This window comes from Aulostomus chinensis, chromosome 9 (genome assembly GCF_037954235.1).
Source record: "Aulostomus chinensis isolate RoL2024-O1b breed Wild chromosome 9, RoL_Achi_v1.0, whole genome shotgun sequence".
Taxonomy (NCBI): Eukaryota; Metazoa; Chordata; class Actinopteri; order Syngnathiformes; family Aulostomidae; genus Aulostomus; species Aulostomus chinensis.
The window spans coordinates 23,258,617-23,267,625 of record NC_141328.1 but is presented as its reverse complement, the minus strand read 5'-3'; the positions used below and the strand labels follow the sequence as shown (position 1 = coordinate 23,267,625).

Genomic DNA, 9,009 nt, shown 5'->3' with positions numbered 1-9,009 from the left:
AAATGTAAACTTTAAATGGCACCTTTGTAGTACCAACAAACATCAGTGCAGTGGTAACAATATCTTGATTTATCAGAATGAATGGACCCGCTCAGCCTCTTGCATGCATATTTAACATTCGATAAAAATTATGGAGAGAACAATCTGAATTGTACTCAACACAATACATAGCATGAATGTGAAGTCTTATCTATGAAAATGAAAAGTTGGTCAAAGAAGGGTGTTCAGCAGATGTGCTTTATTAAAAAAGTGTCACATGTGGAACACATGAGAGGAGAAGTGTTTATTCAGAATATTTTTTCACGGAACGTCAAATATAAGGGTCAAGTTAAGGAGAGAAATTTAACTGTATTTAGGTGCAACTGTGGGATAAGAATCCCTTCAGGTGGCGCAAAACAAAGAAAAAGTTTTATAACAGAACTGTTCCAAAAACATCTCTCAGTCAAAAGGTTGTTTTTTTTTTTTTAAATGGCCGTATGAAAGCTTGTTCAAGGGGATTTTTGTAGAGCTGCGTGTTTGCACTTAAAAATTATATTAGCTTGAAATATCAGCAATGACCCCAGAAAATCCCATTAGCGTTTCCAAACCAGGGGTCACTGATAGTGTTCCAGGCCACCTTCATGATGTTTCAAGGGTCAACGATTTTTAAAGCGAGTTCACATCAGATCTGATGAGTCTCATGTGGGAGGGTTTATAACATTCTGAAGCAATTTGTGTTTCACTGCTACTGAAAAAGCCTCAATGAACCCTGAAACCTCAGTGAGAAGAATCCAAAAGGAACTCTCATCAGCGTTATGGACTTCCACTAAAAACACTGAGGACCCCTGAGCCTTGAAGAATGAAAAAGCACAGGGGCCACATGAAAGAGCATCGGACAACCTGGAGCTCCGCAACATCTTTGAGCGACCCTGAAATCCCCTCCGGGTGTTTGATTCCCGTTGAACTAACAGGTAAATATCTTCTGTGACACCTGGATTCATGACTTTATGTCACAGACAGGATGAGCCGTCAGGAGCAGCCTGACCTCTTGTGGTCAAAATGCAAAAGTGCAGCTACAGTGAAGCAGTTGTGCCATATGTAGTATTATCTCAGAATGCAGTTTAACTACAACCATGTGTTTTCTTTCAGAATATGTAAACCAATCAAAGCAACCATGCAAAGGAAGAAGGTCAAAGCGTGAAGGTTGGTGAGATTACAGAGAAAGTGCTTTGGAAAGTGTTTCATCAATAATTCAATCCAGCAGTAGAAAGTCTTCACTGATCCCCCGAAGGCCAGTTCATGCCTCTCACCTTGTGCGTTGCAAAAAGAAGAAAGAAAGAAAGGTCAATTCTGCGGCCGTTACGTTTTCTCATTCCTACCCTACAACCTCTCATCGAGTCTTGACCTCAGCCGACGCACAAACCTTTTTGTCTCTGCCTCCCCTCTGCTGCATGTGAGGCTTTTTATTCTTTTTTTTCACCACTCAATCTCCTTGTAAAGCTTCCATAAAACAAAGCTTGAATTTGATTAGATGTGAATAAGGGTTAACTCCCAGTAGTCGAATAGAGCAAATGGAAGAGGAGGAATGTTTAACGTACGTACACACACACACACACACACACACACACACACACACACACACACACACTGTGATGCTGCTTGCTGGGAAGCCACAGACATTCAGAACTAATCATTTCTGTGGTCCCTCGAGGCCAAGAGGGAGTTGGATGCTTTTCAACACTGGATGACTCTCAAAATATTGTAATTTTTTGCACATGACACATGAAACACTGCTTTCACGTACTTTCAAGTTTTGATGGACTACAAGTGCGATTACATGTATTAATTCCAAAAAGAGTAATAATTCAATTTGTCAATGTGGGACCTTTCAAGCCTGGTACATGTACAAGATTCCGTGAAAAAAAGGGTCTATTTTAAACATTAAACAAGGTCAAGCTGACAGACCACCATGCTTTTTATAGACCCGCCCTGCTTCACATTCACACGGTTCCACATTTCACACTTGGAGCCGCCTCGTACACTCCTCCGCTGTTGCTTATTGAGAGCTGAGAAAGTTCAGTTCATGTAAAGGAGAACAAGAGTTAAAGGTTTTGGTGAAAACTCAACAGGGTTTGACTGCAGCGGCTCCGCTTGTGGTTGTCGGATCACATGCATGGTCAATAAAATAAGCTCTGATGAAGGCTTGTTTGGCAACTGGTGCAAGGCTTAAAGTTTAAATGGAAAATTGAAGCCAGAGAATTTTGGGCTTATGGTGTTTTTTTGAGAGCTGCTGTCCCGGTTTATATCTCAAGTGTCCACCTCAACATGGAGGCAAATAACAGTCATAATGCGGTAATTCAGACCTTCTAAGCAACTAAGAAGCACGTTGTTAGGTTTGACCGATGTAGCCATATTCAATGTCATACTCAGATGAAAAGATTCACATCAAGTTTAGAAATGAAGTGGCTGATATTGTTTGGCATAAAAGAATTAGAGTGTATATACTGTATATCCAAGCTTCGGCAAATACACCGCCTGTGTTTTAGAGAGATTCATTTATAAACTCTCCCAAGACAACTAACTGGTAAGTGAGTTTAGTGAATTGCTATTGGAAGTAATAGCACTGGTCCAATTGTTCATAAAAGACGTATCAGATTCTCTCGTTTGGCGAGATATAATTATTTTTTCAAAAATGTTACTTAGATGAGAGCAAGTCCATGTGTGCATGCTGTGTGTCACTAAGTGTGCGTTTGCAGCATGTGCAAGCTTTTTTCTTTTTTTTGTTCCCTAAAAGTACCCTGCTTCTTGCTAGTCTGTTTGCTAAGCTAAACGTTTCAGCATACTGCTTTTATACTTGCTGTACTGTGAGAGATTGATTTGATTTGATTTTTTTTTAAAACAGGTGTTTCTCAATATGTTCTTTCAAAAAAATGAGGAAAGAAGTTTCATGTGTCTTGAGGCGGGGTGGCATGACTCGGAGGTAGAGTGGCTGTCTAGAAACTGAAGGTTCGCTGGATCAATCCTCACTTCCCCCGGTGACCGTGCCCAAGTATCCTTTAGCAAGATACTGAACCCCTAATTACTCCTGATGGCCCTGCAATGAACTTGCAATCCTTCCAGGGTGAACCCTGCCTCTCCCCCGAAGGCAGCTGGGACAGGCTCCAGCCCCCCCACCCCCAACCCCACCCCACCCCACGCGATTACCCTTAACGGATAAGCAGTATAGGAAATGGATGGATGGATGGGTGTCGAAAGGCATTTAAATCAGCAAAGATGCTTCAACACAAGACAAAGACAAAAACAGCTCTACAGTAAAGGGGGGAAAAACCTTTACTTTCGTAGCTCCACATTTCCTGAGGCTCCTGCGACCAGAGACGACTCCATTTCTACATGACTACAAGCACACGTCTCGTGCTTCATTTGGACCGTCATGTGCTTCTCGTGGTCTCAGCTTCAACCTGCAGGACCTGTAATATATGTCTTCGTTTATGTACTTTGTAAGCTCAACACCATCTGCATTTCACTTGTAGTCATTCATCAGTCAGCAGACCAAACCTGGAAGAGATGCTTACTCTTGACTGCTGTTTGCTTTCTTTGCAGTGTTCAGAAACACACATGCCAAGAACAACTCAAAGAATTCTGGGAAATACCTCGCAGAAAGAAGTTTGTCGTCCAACATGTCGAGCCTGATGAGACTCTCGCAGGAAATGTGAGGGACTTTCGGTGGCTTGCCTGCACATGTGGACAGTGACTGGAAGTCTTGGCTCCACTTGTCTCAATAATAAGCTATAACAGTTGGATGTGTTGTGTGTTACAGTTTGCTAGAACTCCCACTGTGGCAGGCACAATGAAACCATAATATTAGCCCAAGAATCACATTATAGACCAAGTATGTTGAAAACCACTGTCTGCAGATTCACCAATCTTCCCTCCCTTTCCTGCCACTCCTGATCTCTGTCATTTTCTGTGTTTTCCCTCAGAAGCACCAAAATAGTCCTCGAAGCTTTGTGGAGAACATATTTTGATGACACCAACATAAATGGCTGTTTTTCCCCCACACAAAGGATGTGAAAATTGGAAGGACTTTTGCTGGCTAATGACTCTGGTTATTTGGCCCGCAGCGAAGTTGGCGAGGTCTGTCAAGGCTACACCAACAGGAAGCTGCATTAATCCAGAGCTGGGTTGAAGTAATCCACCCCCCCCCTTCTTTTTTAAGGCTTTACCAGACCACCTCTGCCGTCCTAGCAGAGAAGAACAGGAGTGGGAGGCCTCAGGGCTTGACTGAAACCTCCCCTCCATGTGCTCCCTAATTGGTTTAATGACCGTAATTATCTGCTGGGGTGCATGTTGTGCAGGGGACGATTAATGGCCTCCACAACATATGCAGACAGGCGGAAATTAAGGGGGGGGGGGGCAAAGAATAGCTCTGCGGAAAAAGAGGGCCATAAAGTAGAGGGAGAGAGAGAGAGAGAGATCCTGCTGGGTGAAAGACATAGAGTCATGACACAGCTCTTCTGGCTTATGAAAGTTTTGTTTCTTTTAAATGTTATATTAACGTTTGGGCTTGGCACTTATGGATGTACAGGATATAGGCCTACCACCCATGCAGTTAAGTAGTAAAAGTCTTCAAGTTTTGCTTCAGAAAACAAACACAGACCCGCAAGTATCTTTAGTTGCAGTCTCGCGAACCTTCTCTAAATAAATGAAGCCTTCGAAAGACCCCCTCCTGTATTGAGTTCCACGAAAACATTGCAGCTTCTCCAATGAAATAAAATATTCCTCTTTTTTAAATCCTGCATTTGAGAGTCACATTAGTCTGCTTCACTTCCTCTAAAATAAACCAGAGTCCCACTGAGGCAGTTAAGGCTTAAAGTACCATTATCTATACGCACCCATAGAGAATCCTAATATACCACCAATGTGTGTTTTGTATAACACATGCAAGAATAACTCAGACACCAACGCTGTTCATAGAATAATAATCTGACTGATGTGTTTATTGCCCGGCTGTTGTAAACCTACTCTCATGCCCAGATTCCTCTGTATATAGCAGCTATATGGTATGTTTATGTTTATCTTTGTGTAGCATTGTTGTCTGTCTATATTTGCAGTGTCTCGTGTACGTCCCACTTCTCTGCATGCGTCCACATACTTGGGTAGTGAAGTATATTGAGTCTGACGTTGCGAGGATGTGTTCTCCAGACTGGCAGGTGAGTCGACCTATCGGTGACCCGCTTTAGGCTCCAATAAGTATCTATAGAGCACCTTATCATGAGCAGGGCAAAACAGATGGCCTCAGAGAATTCCTGCAAAAGAAGTAAGAACAGGCCGAGTAAAAATAAGAAAACAAACTGGGGGATAAAAGTACACGGAGAACAGCTGGAAGTAATACAAACACGGGAAACAGTGGAAACTTAAACGAGTAATCAGCAAACATAAAATAAGATGAAAACAAACAAAAAAAAAACGCAGAGTTTAGATTTAAGAGCAACTGGCAAATTAACAAACAATTATTTTTAAAAAATGCTTCAAAAAACAGCAAAAAGAAGTTTAGGTTTATATCACTCATTAAGATCCCTCGTTGTTGTTTTTAGTATCAAGTCTTGTTTTTTTTTTAATGTCTCAGCGTCAAGGCAAACGCAGTCTCTTGTGATTTTAATAGTAAAGTTTTCACATCTGGAATATGTTTTTTCAGACATAAATATACTTCTGGCCGTTAAATTGTTCACATCAAATTCACCCAAAGATCAAGAAGATAAAACATTTTCTTACCAATAATTTTTCTTCTGTTTTCAGTATGACGACCTTAAATGTCCTCAACAGCCTCAGGTGGATGAAATGCTTTAAAATTTACAGTTGTGGTATTTTCTTGCTGGAGTGTATTTTATATGATAGAATAAACATTAAAATTGCGGAACTTGGAGTTAACCACAGACCTTATTTCATGTATTTGACCAAAAAACAAACAAACAAACAATTGAATTTGAAAAAAGGAAGTTAGATGGTCAACAGTTCTAACTTACTTGTAGGCTATAGGATTCCTCCAATACTCTGTTGGCGAATCATTCCCCTTTTTTTCCAAGCAAAAAGTCATTTCTCGTCAAGAAAGATGATTTTGCTCTATGGACAGATAACTTGACCGTCATTTAGCGATTGTTAACCTCAAATATGTCTACTGCTTATTTCATGAGTTTGTAGGGAAATGAAATTAGACCGATATTCTTGATAAGATTTGAAGTTTTTGCCTTGAGGCGGTTGGTTTGATAAGAAATTAGCTTTCAGAAACATGAAGTCTTAGTATATAATGAAAGAAGTTTGTTTTTTTTCATCTTATTTTATCCTTCAGTGTAAATCTTATCATGGTTTACAAGAGCATGTAAGCTCCCATCATATCTAAATAAAGCTGAAGCAAAAAGAAAATAAAGTTCAGTGAAATATGTTGCTCAGACTCTGGAAGTTGATCTAAAAACTCAAAACTGTGTTCTAAGATTCGACCCTTCCACCTCAGCGTTGGACGGATCTTTAAGACAAACAAGGCTCTCGTAAATCTGGATCTATGTGGGAATTTCTACATGTCGACTGACATCAGCAGAGTCATTATCGGGTATATGGAGTGAATTAGGTCGGCGTTTCAAAATATACAAGCAGTCTGCAGAAAGGCAAGGCTTCTGTCAACAGCGGCTTGTGTTTCTTCTCCCCGCTCCCCCTCATGTCGCCTTCCTCTGACATCAAACAGATCTCAGCAGAGCAGTTTGGGAAATCCAAGTAATAATTATTTGCTCCTCACCATCATCATATTAAATCAGTTCATTATAGTATGTTGTTCCAGCGGCTAAGTTTTACGCATTAAACCCGAGAACGGAGGAGCTTTGGCCAGGTTTGTAATCTCTGTAGAATCTTTGAGTTAAGAAAGCAGTAAAAATTGAGGAGCTTGGGGGAGATTTAGGAGGAGAATAATGTGCAAAGTCCTGGAGTGCTGGGGAGAGGAACAGCAGCGGAAAGACGCAGGAAGACCAATATAGACAGAAATTGGAGGATGTGTTTTCTGGTCAGGAACCCATTGCTAAAGTTAGCAAGGATGTAAATTCCTGAGAGTTGCCGGTTTTCAAATCGGCGCATGACAGAGAGCTGCCAGGAGAACATAAAACAGAAAAATAAAAAATAGAAGGGCGGCGGTATAGGGAGAGGTCATACATGAAGAGTTCCATGGTAATGTTTTCCTTCTCCCTTATTTCTTTTTAAAGTGACCTTCGCCCTGAGAACAAAGACATCTGAGAAGCCACAAGAAGGAGGGGAAAAGCTATGCTAGTAAAGAAGCCACGGTCCCCAAGCATGGCAGTCCACAGAGGGAGGCTTGGGCCCGGGACGCCAAGCCTTCAACACAATCGCCACACATGCTAATGTGGCCTGGGATGCCTCAAGTCTCTAGTGAACCTCTCCGCCCTGACACCCCCGTCTGCTTCTCTGTGTCCCCGAGCATCCCTGTCATTTACAGTCCTAATGACAAGACACAAACCCCCATACATTAAACCCCCACCGAGCGGGGATAATCACATTACAGCCAACAACAGCGACATAAAACAAACTCGGACGCATTCAGACGTGGATTTGCATGAAACCAAACAGTACAATCAGCAGCTAAACATTATGGCTCTGCTCCTCTTTTTCCATCGTGGATGGAAGAGAGAGAGAGAGAAGGAGAGGAAAAAAAAAACCTTCACCGCACAGTGAAACGCTGAGAGAATGGACGGATAAAGATGGAAAATGGTGGCGGATTTTCTCTGTTTACATTCGCCACACAATGCCAGGACTATTTCTAGGCATTGTATTGGGTTGACTGAACACACAGCCAGCTGGAAGTCAAGGACACACACTCATGAGGGACTTTATAGTAGCACATTCAAGTTCCCATGATCAGTTTGTTCACTTTTCTAAAAAATTCTTTGTTGACCAGCAGATTAATTCAATACTTCAATATTGACATTCCTCTTTCTTGTGTGTGGTTCTTATCTGAAGAATGCGTTTAAGGCTCTGTCACTTTGCATCAATCAGCCAAAGCTGATAAATTCTTAAACGCAAGGCGCCGAGGATTTCCCCGCCACTGCAAGGTCACAGCAAGTGAGATAAGTGGATCAGTCAAGGTGAAGCACATGTTGGGACTTGTTAGATTCGTTGGCTTGAACAGCGGCATTTTACTACAGTTTATTAGCATTTTTGTCCTCAGCAGGTGTGATCTGATACCACATTCAGCAAATGCCACATTTGACTTTTACATGCTTGTTCCTGCCCACTGCTATGTTGCATTCCTTCCCAGGTTCCTTCATTTTTTTGTACCCAAATACATTTCTAACCTCTCAGCTCTGCGAGTGCCCCCATTCCCAGTGTGCCAAAAGGCGGTTTGGAGCAGATTTTATCAGTTGGCCAAATAAATCTTTGAATTCTTCCCGTCTTTTGTTGAAGATTTATATCTGTCATGCACCTGTGAGCCTGGGAGTTTGTTGGTTTTCTACCACACCCGACAGAAAAAGACAACCAGCTGCAGCTCATGTTTCATTTATAAAGTATTAAAAATGGGGATCCTGTATTCTTTTACAGATTATATTTATTAAAAATATATGTATTTATTTTTCTTCCTTTATGAAATATTTCAAGAGTGTGTTTCTATGTTTTCCACTGGCTAGTTTACCCATTTAAGACAATCTAACTCACTCTTCTCGTGATTCATACAAGATCAACAGCGAATCGCGTTCGTTTGTTATTTTTTGAAAAGTGGTGCGTCAAGATAAAAAGTAAAACATTCTGGTAGTCATCACCGATAGATGGTGGTTCATTCTAATTTATTTCAATTTCTGAGTTATTTGATTTACTTTGGGTTAAGTTTTTATTGGTTGTAATAGCAAAGAACTTCAACAGATCTGGGAAGGCTGTGCCTTCATAACAAGCGGCCGAGACAGGAAACATAAACCAGCCGACAAATTACATAAACCACTTTATTTTGGAGGTAAAATGAGAGTGAGCACAACCAAAATG

At 41.2% G+C, this 9,009-nt stretch overlaps 1 protein-coding gene and 1 long non-coding RNA gene across 2 annotated transcripts in view; one reads left to right on the top strand and one right to left on the bottom strand.

The window, feature by feature from the left end:
- Window positions 1-1,366, bottom strand: part of fam131c (family with sequence similarity 131 member C) — a 12,687-nt gene extending 11,321 nt beyond the window's left edge. The window contains exon 1 of the mRNA XM_086212754.1: window positions 1,290-1,366. The gene's annotated coding sequence lies outside the window, so the exon portion shown is untranslated. The remainder of the gene's footprint in view (window positions 1-1,289) is intronic.
- Window positions 889-3,622, top strand: LOC147256400 (uncharacterized). The gene is made up of 3 exons (XR_015117762.1): window positions 889-950; window positions 1,129-1,182; window positions 3,580-3,622. It is a non-coding gene; the product is annotated as an uncharacterized LOC147256400 (long non-coding RNA).
- Window positions 3,623-9,009: the final 5,387 nt, after the last annotated feature.